The sequence below is a fragment of the Vanellus vanellus genome, assembly GCF_965231255.1.
Source record: "Vanellus vanellus genome assembly, chromosome: 2".
Taxonomy (NCBI): domain Eukaryota; kingdom Metazoa; phylum Chordata; class Aves; order Charadriiformes; family Charadriidae; genus Vanellus; species Vanellus vanellus.
This window is the reverse complement of record NC_138906.1, coordinates 39,646,972-39,665,012: the sequence shown is the minus strand read 5'-3', so window position 1 is coordinate 39,665,012 and position 18,041 is coordinate 39,646,972. Positions and strand designations below refer to the sequence as shown.

At 41.3% G+C, this 18,041-nt stretch overlaps 1 protein-coding gene across 1 annotated transcript in view; it reads right to left on the bottom strand.

The window, feature by feature from the left end:
- WIPF3 (WAS/WASL interacting protein family member 3) overlaps positions 1-8,198 on the bottom strand; it is a 36,216-nt gene extending 28,018 nt beyond the window's left edge. The window contains exon 1 of the mRNA XM_082499704.1: positions 8,168-8,198. The gene's annotated coding sequence lies outside the window, so the exon portion shown is untranslated. The remainder of the gene's footprint in view (positions 1-8,167) is intronic.
- Between the last annotated feature and the right edge of the window lie 9,843 nt (positions 8,199-18,041).

Genomic DNA, 18,041 nt, shown 5'->3' with positions numbered 1-18,041 from the left:
TAAACAAGAGAAAAGAACGACACCTAAAAAGAACTGTATTATGCCAACAGTAGTGCTACCCTGAAGTTAAAGAGTCCAAAGACAAATGAGGTAAGTTAGAAGCAATTAGGAATTGCACGAAGACACAAAGTTGCAAAGGAAACAATTTATACAAAGAGTTTCCTTTAAATATATGGTATCATCCACACAAAGACAGACATGGCCTATTTCACCGCCAGATGTATAAACAATGGTGAATTCGATACACAGTCATTAGCAAAGTTAATCATTGGCTTAAGCTAAATAAAGCACAGCTCAGTGGAAGTTCAAGGTCACTGCCACATTCTGAAGATGACTGCTTAATACTCCTCAAGATTTTAACTTTGAACAGCACTTGAGCTCTCTTAGTAGGGGCAACCTGATGTTTCAAGTTAACACTTGCAAGTTTTGTAGTCTCTGCAGAGAAGTAAATTGTATGTTTTCACAGGGGGGTTGGAACTTGATGATCTTCAAGGTCCTTTCCAGCCTAAACCATTCTACGATTCTATGTATTTCTTTATAGTTATTAGTATATTTATTTACTATCATTCATATAATATAAACAGAGACATTTGATAAGTATACCCGTACACAGAATGGTTTCCACCAAAGAAATTCCTGAAGTTGTTTTATCAATTGCCCTAACAGAAGAAAGTTTTGCTTTCCAGTTAAGTAGCTAGCATCAAAATAGAAAACCCAAGTAAGGTAGTATTCAGCATCTTGCTTTTTATATTTGCTCAAGAAATGTCTGTTTTCAAACGCCAACCAAGTAGAAAGAATTTGCAAATGTGGGTATCAGAAGACTATAGGACTTTCGAAGTCCATGTCTTAGATAATTTTAAAATTTTCACTTTCAACCACATGATGCTTCATCAGATATCCAATTTTAAACATTCACAGCTTTCCATCTTGGAAATATAAATTTATAGAAACCTGTATGCATGCCACGTCAGGCTGATTTAAGTTTAAGAAACAGTTTAATACTGGCAATGCAAGGAAAATAAATCCGGCAATCTAACATGAGCCATTCTTCCCTACAATACAGTATCAGTATCATGCCCCAGAATGGGTTGTGGTCACTGTATGCTGTAAGGAGAATTTTCTTTCATAAGGTATATAAAATGTGATGGTCTGGTCACCTGCAAGAATAAGTTGCCAGGGAAATCCTCACCTCAAATAAAGAAAGGGGAGCTTTGATCCTGTTTTTCAGCGAAGTTGTGATTACTTAATATTCCTTACAAATCTATTTCCAATGGTAAAAATGCTAGCCCTTGATGTCCTGACAAATTAAACTACAACTTCTGAACATGCTTATACATTCATACTTTCATGTTCTTATCTGTCAGTCCTGTTGAAACTGTTGTTCCATTTCAATGCCATAGTTGGTAACCTCATCTTAGAAGTTCTTTACAGCAGAGTAAGGCTTCCATACTTATAACATATATAAACCGCTGTATTATTAAGGAAGCCTCGCTACAATACCATATTGTTGCATTTTTAGTATTTTAACTAATTCAGTGTTCTGAAATAAATAAAGTGCAAAGCTGTCTTATTGCCCCTTAAGTGTCATAGCCAATATATTTCTAAAACTTCCTTCTGTGCATAAAAGTGTAAATATACTTTCTTGTCCAAAAAATTGTTAGCTGTTTTTAAAGGCAATGGACAAAGTACCTAGGTCCAGACTTACACCCATTTACTCCAGGACAATGATTTCACTTTGTACAAAGAACAACAAATCACAAAATCATTAACAACTGTTAATTGCCTAAAAAATCCCTGACAAAAGATGTTTTGACTTCTAGGCCTAGGTCTGAATTGCTAGTAAAACAAAGTTCTCAGAAGAAACAATATGAGTTTTATTAATTGAGAATTCAGCCCTTTGACTTAAAGGACTTCAGTTGCAATTCTTTGTGAAAATCATTATATTCAGAGAGGACAACGTGATTGATAACATACCCACACACACAGAATAAGCAACTAACATTAGGAATCCAAAAATAGTCAACTTTGTTGCCTGCTGAAGAAAGAAACTAATTCTAGGGATTAACTGGCAATAGAAGATTATTTTTTTTTTTAAATCGTACATATCGCAGACAAAAAGGAGCAAAGGGGTTTTCTACAATTTTCCTTCTTTGAACAAGAAGATCAGAGTCAGTTGCCAAAATCAGCTCCCAAGAGTACTTCCAGTACAGCCGGTATCTGCTACCATCAGACCAAGCAGGGAAAAGATGAGGACTCGCTCATTTCCACCAACTCCAGTGTCAAGTTTTATGCTGGTTTTGGACTCCACCTTTCACTTTTACGGGTCTGGACTTTGCCCTTCTCTTTCTTTACTTTCTTCTGTGAAAACGTTTCTCCTTTTCTAGTGGTTTACCAGTTTCTCCACTCCCCCTCTCCACTTTCCTCTTTCCCTCTGCTCTTTTCACTGTTCACCTCACCTGTTGCCTGCTGCTGATGGAAGGCAAGACAAACAGAGACAATTCATTTAAAAGGTCGAGTGGTCTGCCCTGGGGAAAGAAACACTGCACATGGTGCAAAAGTAAGTAACTCTGGATGATGATGCTGGAGTTTCAGCACAGGTTGCTAGTACTGAGAAAAACAAAAGAAATGCAGAACTAGGCTGATTTGGCTCTGAAAAAAGGAAATGTGATTCTAGGAGGTACCAGGAGATATATCCTGACTAGAGCTGCTAACTACTAGTGCCAAGATACAAAGCCTCACATGACAGACTGGATACAAGACTGAAATTTTGGAGAAAAACAACCAGGTAAAACAGTTTGGGCAGAGGAAAGCAGCAAAGCAACCACAGTATATGCATTCTGCAGCTATACTGGCCTTTGAAGCTCCTGGTACAGCTTGTTCAGATCAAGCACAGGTATCCCCACATGGCACTGCAGCATTTTAGCCTACTGCTAAGTCAATGTAAACTCATAATCACTTGATCCAAGACTCTTTTGTACAATCTGCTTTTGCATAATTTCCTTGCTACTTAGTCATTTCAAGGCTAAAAAAGGCTTTCGTTCTGCATTAAATGCCCTGTTGGGCCCCACGTCTGTCACTCACACAGTACACTACAGATAGTCTCCATTCCCCTCTGTCAATTTATATCTCCTATTATTTTTTATGCTAATTTTTCCTTTGCTTTCAGTAGAAGTGAGGTCAGTTCTTTAGGGTTTAATTCTGAAAATACTCAAGCAAATACAAGCTGCAGTAACACAAGTAACACCACTAATGCGTGTTAAGCTGTTTGTGCTCACACAACCGATCAATTGAAGCAACTTTCTGTCCAAATCCGAGGCAGAATTTGACAGATATTTTTGCAGTGATTCACGCATCCCCAAGAGGAGCAAACACCTCCTCTGAAAATAAGTTGCTAAAATACCAGTCTGTTTTCCTGATGTGTAAGCCCAGCTTGCCTTTTCTGTGCCTCATGATTTTCTTTACGTGCCTACTCAACTAAAACAGCAGATCTACAGATTTTGTACAGCAGATCTATAGATTTTGTACAGATACAGTGTTATTTCTTTTCTTCTTTAGCACACAACAGAAGCATAACTGACTTGGACAAAAGCCCAAAACCTGCCAGGACTATTTTATATGCAGTCAGTAGCGTTGGTGCATGTACATTTTTCACTGCACAAAACTATGCCAGTTAGGGAAGCAATAACGTAATACCTTTGAAACAAGAGATACGCTGGAGGAACAAAAGATCCCAAGACCTCCCTTGTGATCCATTCTGCTCTCCTCTTTTTTCTCTTTTTTGTTACTTATAATGAAGAGAGTAAAACATGATACAGTTACTAGAAAAAGTTAAAAGGTACAACAGTCATTTACAGACCTGCGTATAGTTTGTGAAAGGGTCTGACACAAAGGGGTTATTAAACCCATTCATTCACTTTGTTCATCTAGAAGGAAGCATTTTACCCCTATCTTATGAATCAAGCAGAAGCACTGTAATTTCTAGCCACTGCTTTAATTTACCAAGGCAGACATTGCAGTTGCCAACAGCGTAAACGAAAGATATAGCATCTCCATTACACAGAAGCTGCAGAGCAGACACAGGAGGTAGTTTTCTTAGACATCTGTAGAAGCAGCATCAAGACTGAGCAAGCACTTTCATGCTGAATTTTCTGTTCTTATGTTTAGTGAACTTTATCTTGTAGGGACCTTTGGTCCAGTTTTCCTCTGCTTTTCACTTGGTATTATCACTTACACTGTAGCTATAGCATAGCTAGTTTGTCGCTCCCCCCTGGCCTGGGCTGGCTACAAAATGATACCATTCTCATCACAGATGGTTATATATCTATTAACAGTGGTGAAAGATGAAACAGGGTCAATGCAAAGAAGAATCAGGCTCCCCGTGCGTGATCTTATTTGAGAGCGAGATATTTCTGGTAGTCTAAATGAAATCCATTTCAGCTGTTGTCTGAATTACCAAGGCATGAAAACACACTTTTCACACCTTATGAAAATTCTTCAGTTGTTTCACATACTTTCAAAGCAATCCAAAGGGAGCTTTACAGCTGCCATGTATGTAATACTTAATGAGTCCATTTGACAATAATCAGAAGTCAAATTAAGGTAGGCATATTCAAAATAATACAATTTTGCTAAAAATACACTCTTTTCCTCTCCGATTTGGAAGCCCCACAGGCATTTTTTCTGTTTGCAAATACAGCACTGTTTACATCACTGTCTATCCTGGCTGGACACTGGACAACCCTGATGCAGAATGACCACAGTCATGAACAAGCAACTATGAAGTCCTATTAAGGTTTTGCTACTATAAGACAATTTTCAGAAAGCTTCAGTCTTCCAAAGAGAGTAACTACTTTGTGTAAGAGCACAGCCTAATTGAGGAAGTTCTCTAAGAACAGTAGCAAAGACATTCCAGAAAGCTATACCTCAAAACCACACAGCAGTCACTAGTAACTCAATGTAAGGTGAGTACTGAAGACTTTTCGATAAAATAATTTACTGGATATTATGGTTGATTATTATGTGTATTTAGATACTAATTTTACATATACTCTGAAGAAGCTAGGAATCTATATTCTGGCACAACAGAGCCTAGTATCATTCTCCCAAAGCAATCATCTGCTTCAACTTTTCATTGTGATCTTATTTATTAGATGTTAAAATGAATAGCATAAAATACCACATAATAATGCAGCAGATGCTCACACACATCCAGGATCAATAACTTATGAAGTCAAGGGTAAGACAGATGAACTGAGCTAGTCCAGTCTCACCTACTTTTGATAACTAAACAGAACTTGTTCCAGTCACTGAGCACATAGAAAAGCTTCCACAGAAGGAGATGCTTCTGCAAAATCATGTAATTCTCATAGGTGAGTTATGACTAACAAACATACAAGGAAATTTGACACCGATACTTTTACTGCTCTGCTTCCCTTTGGAGCTAGAATATTTTTAAATATTAATATTAAACTATTTAATATAAGTTAATATTTATCTTAAATATAATGTAAAATAGCAAATCATGTTATTCAACTTTGAAGCTTTTAACATCTATCTATGTGCAAATACTTTTATATTTGTTATGACTAAGATATTGTTTTCACTTCAAGGTCTTCTTTTCAGGGGACAATGAATTTCCCAAAATACTGACCTCATCAACCAAAAAACAATATTATTTTTAAGTATAAAAAGCATCTATTCTATGTCCTGTTAAGACATTCAACAAACACTGTTGACTTTTATGGTACGTTTACTGAGATGCGACACTGCTATGTTTTGATTTACTGTTTAAAAAAACCCTACTTTCTGCAAATTTGTATTTAGTAGTCATCATGTACACATTCCTAGCACAACCCTTCCTGATATAGTGCAGTAACAGAAATTGAGATGCTACAGGATCTTTATTTATATTTCCTTTTGGGGAGCTGATGTAGAGAGAGCGCGAGAAAAAAAAAACCACGGTAGTTGCTTTGTATTATACTATATGATTGGATAAATATAGTCATATGTTGCTCTTTCCAGTGCAGTGCAATCACAGAATCAGAATCTCAAGTGCATCTCAATCATTTTCAGGAATACATCCAAACTAGCAATGACTTGAACATTGTACACAATGAATTAAGCTTTGCATCTGCCCCTAAGCAATAAAAGTCTGTATACAAAACTGATCAAAGTATTTATATGCTTCTGTCTTCACAGAATCTTTGATTCTTTAAAACAAATCAAGTTTCATACTTATATTGCAAGCTGGTACAGGGACCTGCACTTCTGTGCAATTTTGTATGCCAGAGCCTCAATCTTAATAAGATGTCATAGATAATACTTAAAAGTGTTTAATAGCAAAGTCACCATAACCCCTCTTGAGGGGTTGCACGTGCATTGCTGAGCCCCACTCCTTTCCAGGATTTTCTACTGGAAAAGGAATCAACTCCCACAGAATTTCTTTCCGGTTACGAGTCTAACCTATATTTTGTCATCATCACCTACAACAAAACATCCAAAGCATTCTACCAGTGAAACAAAACACACTTACTCAGTCCTCTTTCAGGGTCCCACACTGAGCTTCTTGTGTGTTACCTTGTACATGCAAGCTGGTAACCGAGGGCAAAGCAGACTCAATCTTTCCACCTCACCTGTGGCAATGTCCCTTATGAGCCGTGGGTGGCAGCAGTGTCTGCACCGCCTGCACATTCCAGCCGGGACACTGTTTTGGGTCACAGGTCCACGCAGTCAACGGGAACCATCCTCACCCACCCACGCCTAACAAGTGTCCCAGCTCGGACTGCAGTCACGGAATGAAGCTGTATTGATTTCCTTGATCATCTTCCCTGTGGCTTGTCTTTCAGTACAAAGGATGTGAACTGAAGTCTTTTAACAATGATTATACAAACATGCGTTGTCAAATAAACAGGAGTTTGTGCTGGATATACAGATGGAGAAACTGAAAATACTGATTGTTATCAGGGGGCAGTTCAACAATTATGTTCATGCAGCATGCGCAATAACAGGTATCACTGTTATCACAGTTTCAGCAATATTTTACTGTCTGAATCAGCAGAAGCACTTGCAAATTTTAGCCCATAAATGCAGACTGTCCCAAGACCGTTCCACGTTGAAATCATCAACCTTTATCTTAGATCTCAGTGCCTTCTCTCCTAAATCACATTTATTTTGCTACCTTTCAGAAATCTCGCTTAGTAATATTCCACTTTCAGTAACAAAAAAAAAAAAAAAAAGCATGTTGGCTTAATGTCTCTTTCCTATTCCTAGAACTCCTGAACTTCTGGCACTGGGCAAACACCCCTTTCCTCCGCTCCCCCCTGTGCGGGCAGACACAGGCTCCGACAGAGCCCACCACTGCTGCGCCTTGGCCAACCCCAAGGACACCCTAAGAACAGTAACAAAACCCCCTCTTGCTGACCTCTCCCAAACATGTTCCCCGCTGCTCTGTATTAGCACGAACAGGCTGATGCAGAAGTGAAAAGATCCAAGTCACGTTTCTAATTAGTATTAAATAATAAACCTTTAATGCCTCTGACACCTCTCCAGCACTCCCCCTGCAACAGATACACACGCACTTCATACACGGCGGCTTTGGCAGTCACTCAGTTCCCCCTTTCCTCAGCTGACCTATTCCAGCACATCTGTTTCAAGGGCAAAAAATTAGGAAAAAAGTTCTTCCTATCCACCGCCGCCTGAGAACAGCCCCTTTTCCTTTACTTGCAAAAACCAGAAGAGCAGCACCAGGCAAAACCCCTACATAACATGCAGCCAGGCTTCCTCCACCGCTGGGAGCAATCACATCCCAAAGCCTTTGGCTACCCGGCGCACCTCCCGTCGTCCCCCCCCCCCCGCCCCAAGGCACCCCCGTGCCCCGCTCCCTGGCCCGCCGGCCGGGCGCTGAGCGGGGCCGGGCCCTGCCCGGAGGGGCAACAGCGGTGACCGACCCCGGCAACTTTGTCCGCCGAGTTATCTCGGCCCCCGCCCCGAGGCGTGGGGACAGCCCCGGCCTTGGGGCCGCCTTACCCACCCCGGCCCCCGGCCCCAGCGGGCGAAGGCAGACGGCCGCCTCGCCTCCCACCCCGGTGCCTCCGGCTGATTGGGACTGCGAGGCGGGACGGAGGCGGCGGGCCACCCCCCAACCCCGCTGCGCCCCCTCCGCGCCCACCTGCTCGGCGGCCGGTGCCGGTGATCGGTGCCGTTGGGGCCGGGGCGGTGCAGAGCGCTCCTCCCCGGGCAGAGGGCGGCAGGTACGGCGGCCGCCCGCCTCCCCTCAGGGGAGGTGGGAGTTGGCTGGGAGGCGGGGGAAAAGAGCGGGGCGGGGGGAATCTTAAGATCTTGAGGGGGGCAAAAAGCCCGTCCTGGTCCTCGGAGAGACGAGGGGGATTTTTTAATTTTTATTTTTTTTAAAGTAGTGATTTAACACACGCCGCCCCGAGCGGGAGACGAACTGGAGGGGGGAAGCGCGGGGGTCAGGTGAGCGCCGGCCGGATCCGGCCGGTTCTGGCCTCCACAGCGCTGGGGCCTGGCGCCGGCCCAAGCGGGGACTGTTCCCTCAGGGCGGAGGGGAGGCACTGCGCGGGCATTACCCCGCGGGCCCGGCTTTCCCTCCCCACCCTCGAAGCGCTGCGAGGGTGAAGTCCAGCGGCACCCGGCCGCCCCGCCCCGCCTCGCCAAGTGGATGCCTCGGCAGAGCTGAGTGGTTTTTGAAGCCCGCGTGGAAGCCAAAACGCTGCCCCACGGCACGGAGAAATGATGCTGCTGCTGCCCCGTCCACAACTGCTGAACGAACCGCGCCTGCCCAGCGGCCTCCTGAGGGCCTGCACTTGGAGCCGGCGGGGTGCCCTCGTGTTTTTTTGTGCCCCAGCTTGTGCACGAGAAGCATCTGCAAAAATAAATAAATAAATAAATAAAACTCTTGTTTTCTTCTGGATTTTTTTCAAGGCCGTTTGCCGATGGAAACGTTACCGCCTCGGCCCTAGCGGGCCTGCCTTGTTTCTGTGAGGGCGAGGGAGGTGCTGCCCAGCGGCCTCCCGGCCTGCTGAGGGAACGGGGCGCCCCCCGTTTTGTCGTGCAGCGAATGCCGCAGGAATGGGGGTAACTGATAGTGTGGGTTCTTGTCTGCCCGGTTCTGGGTGGCCTTCGGATGGTGCTTTCAGGTGGCTGAGAGGCCGGCCCATCTTCTCGGGATTTCTCTGGAAAACCTGTCTGGTTCGGGGTTTTCATTGCTGTCGTGGTTTGGGCCGGATTGGCCACTCAGGCAGAATGATAGATGCGCTCTCCTACCTCTCTCTCCGAGGAGAGGCAGGAGAGGCAGAAATAGACTTACGAGTTTAGAAGGAACTAAACTACTTTAATGAAAAATTAATAATAAAATAAAAAGAAAAGAATGAAATCTATAAAAAACCCTATCAAGCTCCCAGGATGACGATCATGTCACTGTCTGGCACTGGGAAAGTCCCAGACTGGACTCCATGATGGACAGGAACTGGATTCCAGATCTGCATTCGGGATCGGGATCAAAAGCAGACAAACAGAGAGAGTCTTCCTCGGACGCAGGCCATTGCAGAAAGAGCACTGACCCCTTTGATCCCTCAGCTTTTATACTGAGCACGAGGCAGATGGGGTGGAATACCCTGTTGGTCAGTTTGGGGTCACCTGTCCTGTCCGCTCCTCGCCGCAGGTGGGACCCCTCTGCGCTTTTCCACTGCCGACCCTCCAACGGGGTTCATAACAGAGTTATCTGGCCTTGGGGGTTACAGCAATAAGTATAAGCTGGAGCCTCTCTGCATACCATGCCCTGGCATCAGCTATAAACATAGGTCTTATCACTCTGAGAGCAAACAGTGTCTGCACAATATGCTGTTCATTTCAGTAGTTAGAAGAGGCTTAGCTAAAAAGTAAAGTTACTGAACAGAAAATTGGTTCTGTTCTACCTCAAACTAGGACAATTGCCCCTCTTGATTATAAAGTGGTCCAGGGAAATCAGTGTCGCTTGGATCCGGATGATAGCAATATCAGTCTCTGAGACTGGTGGAAAGTCACTGACAGGCTGTGGCACCTCTGCTCGTCAGGGCAGGGGCACAAAAATCCATGCTCTGTCCTGTCTGCCTAAGGGTGTGAGTTTGATTTATTATTCTGAAAATACCCTCCTGATTGCTTGTCAGACTAAATAATTCTCAACCTTAAGTATCTGCCCCAGTTGCTTCCACAGCGGTCAGGGAGCTCTAAACCCATTTCCAGCTGGTCACTAGTTTGAACTTCAAAGAATGAAACAAAGCCAAGAGTGCCGTAGGTAGTGCCCCAGAAAAATAAAAATGTAAGCATTTACTTTAAAATATATATATAATGCCACGCTTGAAAATAGCTACAGTTATTCATGCAAATTAATCTCAGCTGAGATTTGATTTTAGCTTGCTAATGCTGAAATGGACTTTGTCCACCTTTTAATTTAGATCAAGAAGGAACTTCAGAGGACGAAGCTGCAAGAGAGTGAAGGAAAAAATTGGTTTCGTTCTATGACTTTTCTTTCACTTTCTCTCTTTCACTTCCTGATAATGACAGCAGAATTTGTACAGTGCAACAGTGACCATTTCCATCTGTGCAGCTGGACTGACCTGGTACGAAGTTTATGCACTGGTCTCGTCTGAAACAATCAACTTTACCCACGGTACATAATTTGCATACATTTAATACACCGAAGTACGTAATACTTGCCTCTTGGCTAGTGGTAGCTGCTTACAGAAACCTGTTGCACATGAGATTTTATTAAAAGAGTCCTACAGGTCTGCATGCCTAGGAATTCTAAAAGTCTCCTATTTCTGTTTTGTCTTTGAGAGGCATAGGTGAAGAGGGAAGAAGTGCTCCCTTTCCAATGCTGAATCGGAACAACGGGACTTCTGGAGTGCACAGTGGTAGTGGAAGAGGCCACAGACTTCTGTACAAACTGCAAGGAGCTTTGTGAAGGCTAGTGCACTGAAAACCCCATTTTTTCTGGTTCCCCACATGAAATCCTCCTCCTCTTGCTCACAGCTGCATCCAAGATCACCGACAGGGCAATGTAGCAGGGACAAAACTGACCCCAAATTATTATATAGGACGTGCCTTCCCTGGGTTTTATTATCTACCAATTTAAGATTATTTGAAGTGTTTAAAATACAGAAAACTTGTCAAACATATTTGTAGCTAACCTGATACATTGTACAAAACCTAGCCATAAATAGAAGTTTATTTTCCATACATTCTATCTGCATAACTATTAAAAAATTATGTTGTCTACTGAAATTATGTTTTTACTATTGGCAAATATATTTTAACATGGATGAAACAATTTATCCATTTCTCCAGAAAGGAGAACGTCAGCATCTGTCCTAGACTCAGGCTACTGGTGGGACATTCTCTGTGGTTCCTTGGTATCGTGTTGCAAGCAACTGCAAGGCTTATTTTGGGTTTTGTCACAGGTTGGGAACATGTCTGAGGTCAATCTGGGGAGTACTTTCAGAGTGGCTGTGCTGAGCAACACAACAGCCCCAGTCTGTCATCTTTTTATTCCAGTGCAGACAGCTGCTATACCTGGTATTTTTCTCCTACATTTCCTTCCCTTGCTATGTCTTGCACAGCTGAACCCCAGCTCATGCTTTCAGCCTCCACAGCCTAAATGAGAGGCTTTGCACCCTTCTGTTTCTGGTCCTAGCTCTTCTGTAGAAAGCCAAATTCATTATGAGCCTATAATTTCTAAGAGATTACAAATGTGTAATCAAACAAGAGTACAAATGCATGGCAGGATAAACCTAACCTAAAACAGGAGGAAGCAGAATCTCTGTCCTCTATACCGAGAAGCTATGACCATTAAAGACAGGGGAGATGTGAATGGCTTGCGGTGACCTGCCATAATATCTGGTGGGTGAGTGATGCTTTGTAGTTAGAGAAATTTCATTTTGGTACATCTGTTTTTACTACAAACAAACAAAAAAAGAAAATTAAAACAAATTTAAAAACCACATATTACTTAATAGGAGATTCCTCCCATTCATAACTTGTTGAATACTAGATGATAATTATTCTTAGCAAATATATAGTTGACCATTTCTTCTTTAAAAATATCTTTCTACACTACGAGCATGTTTATGACACTGTCATCTTCAAGACTCCTCAAATTCTCACACAAGAAAATTAAAAATACCTGAAATAAATGAAACAATTTAAGAGGAGATAAAGTGTCCCAAACAGAGAAAGAAGAACCAGAACTCCTATTTGGCTTATTGTTACTGATTTTTAGTAGAACAATCTGGGATGCTTCACTGGCATGTGTCAACATAAATTCTTGCCAAAGAAAGTACTTATAACTACTTATATTTTTTTCCTCTCCAGACAATATAAGAAAAAGCTGAAAATTTTCAGACCCTTACAGCATTTGTACCTTTGTATTTTGAATAAGAATCACACATAAAGCTTTCTAGTCACCACTGAACATAAGAAAAAATATTTAAAGTAAAAAAAATTACTTTAAACTTTAGTCAAGGTTAAATACATCTGTCAGAAAATATGAATTGGTTTGTCATTATTTATGCATGCATTTTTAAGACATAACAAAAATACATATAGGTCAAAGCATTTGTGCATAATGAAAAAAATAGTTTTTGCATAAAAATGCACGAAACTTAAAAGCTGAAGAGCAGAAATAAAAGAAGTTTCTTGCTTTTAGCATGCCATTTGATTACATCTCTGAATAGCTCCAAACACTTGAAAATTGTTACAATAATAGTCTCAGCCATTGTTTTGGATTACTTTGTTAGCTCTTAATTCCACAATTAACAGACATTCTCGTGTACGAACAAGGATAGTCCTACATATTTGTCTCCAAATATTGATCTTTTCCTTGTTATTTGTACAAATTGTGTCCTTTGTGTAGAGAGTTAATAATAACTCAAAACTTTAATTTTGCTGTAATACATTTAAGTAAGAAACTCCTAAAAGTGACTGAGTTGCTTGTTACAGAACAATGGAGTGATGTTTACAAATGCAGTTTAGACTGCAATACTGAGGAAAGCTGTAGACAAATAATTAGTAGAGATGATTTCCCTAGAGGGGAATATTAGCATTTTTTTTTCTGTGTTTTTAATCCAAATCCTAAACCCTTACTCCTGATCTTGTTGAGCAAGCTGTTTGCTGAGTTCATTGGCAATGGTGTCTACGTACATTCAGGCTCATAGTAAATAATTAGTACATAATGTCAATTCCTTCCACTAATTGTATTTCTTCAGCTTATTTCTGTTTGTGCTGTGGGATGTCTTAAAAAGTATCTCTTAGTAAAAAACCTTTGGATTTTCTTCAGTGCTTGGTTCTGCCATTCATTTTCTGCATGACCTCTGTGAAAGTACTTAATCACTCTTAATAGCATGAGTGGAACAAGAATGCATTCATTAATATTTGTGAGGCTGCCAGATACTATGCTGTTGCAAGCATTTACAGTACCTTAAAAAAATCATAATTGCACTATCCAGCTGGTTAATGTTTATCTAGTTACTGAACAGCTACACAAAAAGCAGAGAGGCCGACCTACTGTTTGCTCTCCATCGGTATTGAATTTGAAAGGAATTTTTCCATGCTAAAGCTGTAGAATTAGGCAGTAGATGAAATACCATTAGCAGGCCTCTGTAGAGAATAATGAGCTGAAAGCATGCCCGGTGCTAGTCTGCAATTAGGGTGAAAAGTGAAATACGGCAAGAATCAGAATACCATTTTTGAATCTCACTTTTCAGAGTATAACCTTTTCATCCCCACCAGGGGGAGTGTACTTGAAGATAATAATTAGTGGGCACAAATAGTGTGTTTGAAGAAGGTGGTTTCCTTTGCCACTTTCTTGAAATAGAAAGGGACATTGTGATCTTTGTGAGCAGGTTTTTTTTTTTCTCCCTGAAATTCCTTTTGCTTCAGCTATCACATTATGGCAAAGAAGCAGCATGAGTGTTTTTCTACATCCTGGGCTTTGAACATATTTTGAACACTTCTTTTTTTAAGCGTTGATGTCAAGTACAAGATTTAGCTCAGAGTTTACCTGGAACAGGACAGTAAACAGCAAATGAAAGTGTCCTACATTGCGGCATATAGTTACTAACATTGCACGTTCAGCTTAGGCATTGACGTAGTCAAAGAGACGTGCAAGTCTCTATCTGTTCTTCTTGGGTACAAGTGCCCAGGTAGTTGCTACTGATCCTGACGGTACCTCGGGCATAACTGACTGTTCTCAGCAAATTATTGTACTCTGCCTCTGCACTGCCCCTCTTCTCTGTCTAGTTCACCACCAGTCAAACCTGAAATATGGTTCAACTCTGCAGTCCTTAAAATCAAGCTTATACAGAGGGATCAGTCGACGTTGTTGGATAGTAGGTGATGGGCAGGCAGCGGGTCTCATGATTTGTTTGCATAAGCAAATTTGCAGCTTTAGCATGTGGATATATTATTGTAAATCCTTCAGATTTTCTTTGAAATAAAAATTTGGCCCTGTCTAAAGAAAGGTACAGCCTCATTTGAAACCAAGATTTGAACATTGTTAGTAAATGCCTATTCAGCTTTTCAGCACTTGACAACAAAACCTGAAATATTTTACGGTCTGCTGCATATGAAAAATATTCATGTAAGACCTGTTGGAACAAATGGACTCACACATATTCTTTACAAGTGGTGGTATCAACATTTTTACAGATGTTTAAAGGCATTTTCCTCTTTGAAATACAGTTGATATCTCTTCCAGCCCATGAGAGCACTTAAAGTACTTTAGACTCATTGTAGGGATCTGAAGAAGGGAGTGCCCTCTGCTGCACTATATGCAGATAGGAGTTTCAATCAAATTGTTAAAGGCAAAAGATTACACTTGAAGGACTATCATCAAATTCACTGTCAATATCCTCAGCAGCAGTTGCTGATACTATCACTGTCTGGTTTCGCCCAAAGTGACATTATTATTTTCAGTCATTCAGTGAGATAAAATTCAATAATAATTTATTATCGCGGACTACTTCTAAGTGGATAATTTCTTCTCACTACGTATGAAGCAAATGATACAGTTTATGGTGCGACATTCAGGTGCTATTACTAGCCTCAATAGGGCAGGGATGAAAAAGATTACACTGGATAATTTCAGGAGGAATGGCTGGCGAGGGGGAAATAAATGAGAATCTTTGAGAGTAGAACACACCTATTGTAAGTGGAAAAATAGTAGGCACAAACCAAGAGCGAGAGAGAATGTCACAACTGGGAATACAGCGCCGGGAAGCTATTGCTGCTGGCCTGGGCAGTTCATCGGAAAGGCACTGCCTCCGCTGAAGGGAGTGTGTCGCAGTGGTGAGGAGAGCAGGAGAAACAAGCCTGCTGAGTGCCAGAGTGCAGAAATGCTGTTGGACCGGAGTCTCAAAGGGATAGGACATCTCTAGCTAGCCTTGGGTGGAACTCGAGTGGTTTCCCTTGTGTTTATGTGGTTGGTGAAGGCACCAGGCTGGAGGCAGCTATTGGGAAGCAGATTGCTGGGAAAGGCCGGCAATCAGATAAACAGATGGCGGGAAATAATAGCTTCTATTTGTGATATACATTGCTTACCTTCCTTGCTCTGTAGTTGTACCGGACTTTCAAAGTACAGAGCTAGCAGAAAAATGGAAATGAGGAAATAGAGCAAATATCTGTGACCAAAAGTATTTCCCTCTCCCACACCGATCTTGAGCTCATTCGTGCTGTAGAAAGTGCAGGAAGCAGGGAGATCAGTATACAATAGTGCACTGCATGATTGGTTTTTTTTCCAAAAAACTCTTTACAAAGTCTTCAGAAAAAGTGTTCAAGACCTCAAATAAAGTGTTCAAGACCTCACTGCAGGAGCAGTGTAAATTTTACTGAAATTTTTATATCTCTACTTTTTTTTTTCAGAATAAAACTTGACAACATACTGGTGATAAGCATCAAAAGGAGAAGACTGGATTCTCCTCTTCATTCTTTCTCCTGTAATCTTTTTTTTTCTTTCCTTTCTTTTTTTTTTTTATTTTTTTTTTTTTTTCTATTTATGGCAAACTGACACAATAATTTCTGGGAGTTGGTGGTGTTCCCATAGAAACAGCTTTGATTTGATGATACCACTGCAGGTTGCTGCTGTTATTCAGCTATGCTCTAATTAAAATAAAATCTTCCTAGATAAATTACATTTAAATCTTCAGACATTTTTCTAGGTAATTGGACTGGTATAATCTCCATTTTTCTTTTGACCATGTCTGTGTGGGGGCTAAAATACTTACGATGATCAAGACACCATTCTTTTAGAAGCAATCATTTTGTCTCAGTTCTCCAGCGTTCATAAAACCCAAGTGGGCTTTTATAGCTAATAATAGTAGTTATAAGTGGCTTTAAGTGATTTGTGGAATAAGAGCTGTAACTATTACATGCCACTGAGGAGCTGCTTCTTTTACTCAACATTTACTACTTTGCAATAACAACTTGTTTTGTTTCAGGATCTCAATGCACTTTGTATTATTATGACTTAAAGTGCTAATGAATTCTGCATCAAAAGCCAGATGTTTAAGTATCTAGGATAAAACTCACCAGAGAAGGAGTTCAGTTGCCTTGCAGTAACTGTCCTGGAAGTGTTGCAAAAGGCATGGTGTGTCAAAAACACTCTTTTTCATCATCTTGTTTGCATCCACTTTCCCTGCAGGGCATAGAAAAGGCTTAATTGCTGATTCATCTTTTCTAGATATTGAGATGAAAATAAAATGGTGGGAGTTTTTTTAGTTGTGAAGTGTTAGAGGGTGGAAGGGCAAGCAGAATGTGGTTACTGAAGCAGCAGGACTGAGTTTGTGTGAGTTTGAGAGAGACCCAGTGCAGTTATTGATGCAGGCAAAGATGCCTCACCTTTGGCATGCGAAAACTGCTGCTGTGACATTTGCTACCATCCTGTTTGAGGAGACAACACAAAGAAAATAACTCAGCTCTTATTTTCTGATTTCTCCACCTGTGGCAAGAGAGCCCACATAATCACAAGCACTAGTACTTCTTAGTAAAAGGCAACACGATTAACAACGCAACTGTCATTTCTCCATAGGAAAAATAAGATTGATAAGTCTTTTGCAGAGAAGATTGTAATTTATAAAAATGTAGAAGTCCCACAGATGGAAAATCTATGAACAGAATTTGGGGCAAGATCTTTTTTTCCACTTTCTCTAGTATAAACTTGCCATCAAATTCCCTTTCATTTAGTGCTACTATTGTGCTTTGTAATTTGTTTTTGATCATATATTTATCAAGTCACTCTGTTCATCCTCAGATGAAACTCTCATAAATAAAGAAAATTCACCTAAACATGAGGTAAAATGGGCCAAAGCTGAACACATTCTTAGAAGCTACCGGGAGATGAAGTTTATCAAGGCAGAGATCACCTTTTTATTCTGAGGCTGGAGTATGCAGTTTATGGTAGGATCAGAGAAGGCTGCCTGACGATCCTAGATAGTACAACAGTGGAAAAAAAAAGAATATTTGTTCCCTTAGAAAGTATTTCACTATCCAGACCTGCCCAATCACTTCATCTCATAAGCATGGCGTGCACTCCAGCTCAAAGGCTAAATGAATAAATAAACAGAACAAGCCCAGATGAAATAATTTCTAATTGAGTTTCTGAGGTTAGCAAAGACACGCTGTGCAGAGGAGCACCTCAGAACTAATCAGGCTGATTATTCTGGCGTTTAGCACGAGAGGGCTGCAGAACGGGAAAATCTTCCCCTGAAGCTGCCCAGGCAGCCCGCAGTTCCCTTTCCCTCTGGAAAACCCTGCAGCAGCAAACCTCGTGCAGCACATTTCACCAGCTGAATTGGTCTCGATACAAAGGGCAGAATGACCTCGCAAGAAAACGAGCCACCAGCACGTTGCTAGCAATCAGCCAGCACCTCTGGGTTACACTGGGCTGCCAAGTCTACCCTAGCCAACTGGAAAGTCACTAACAAAACACACTTTAAATGTTTCCAGGCAACAAGGTCACCACGTCTTCACCGGTTATGCCATTTGCTTTT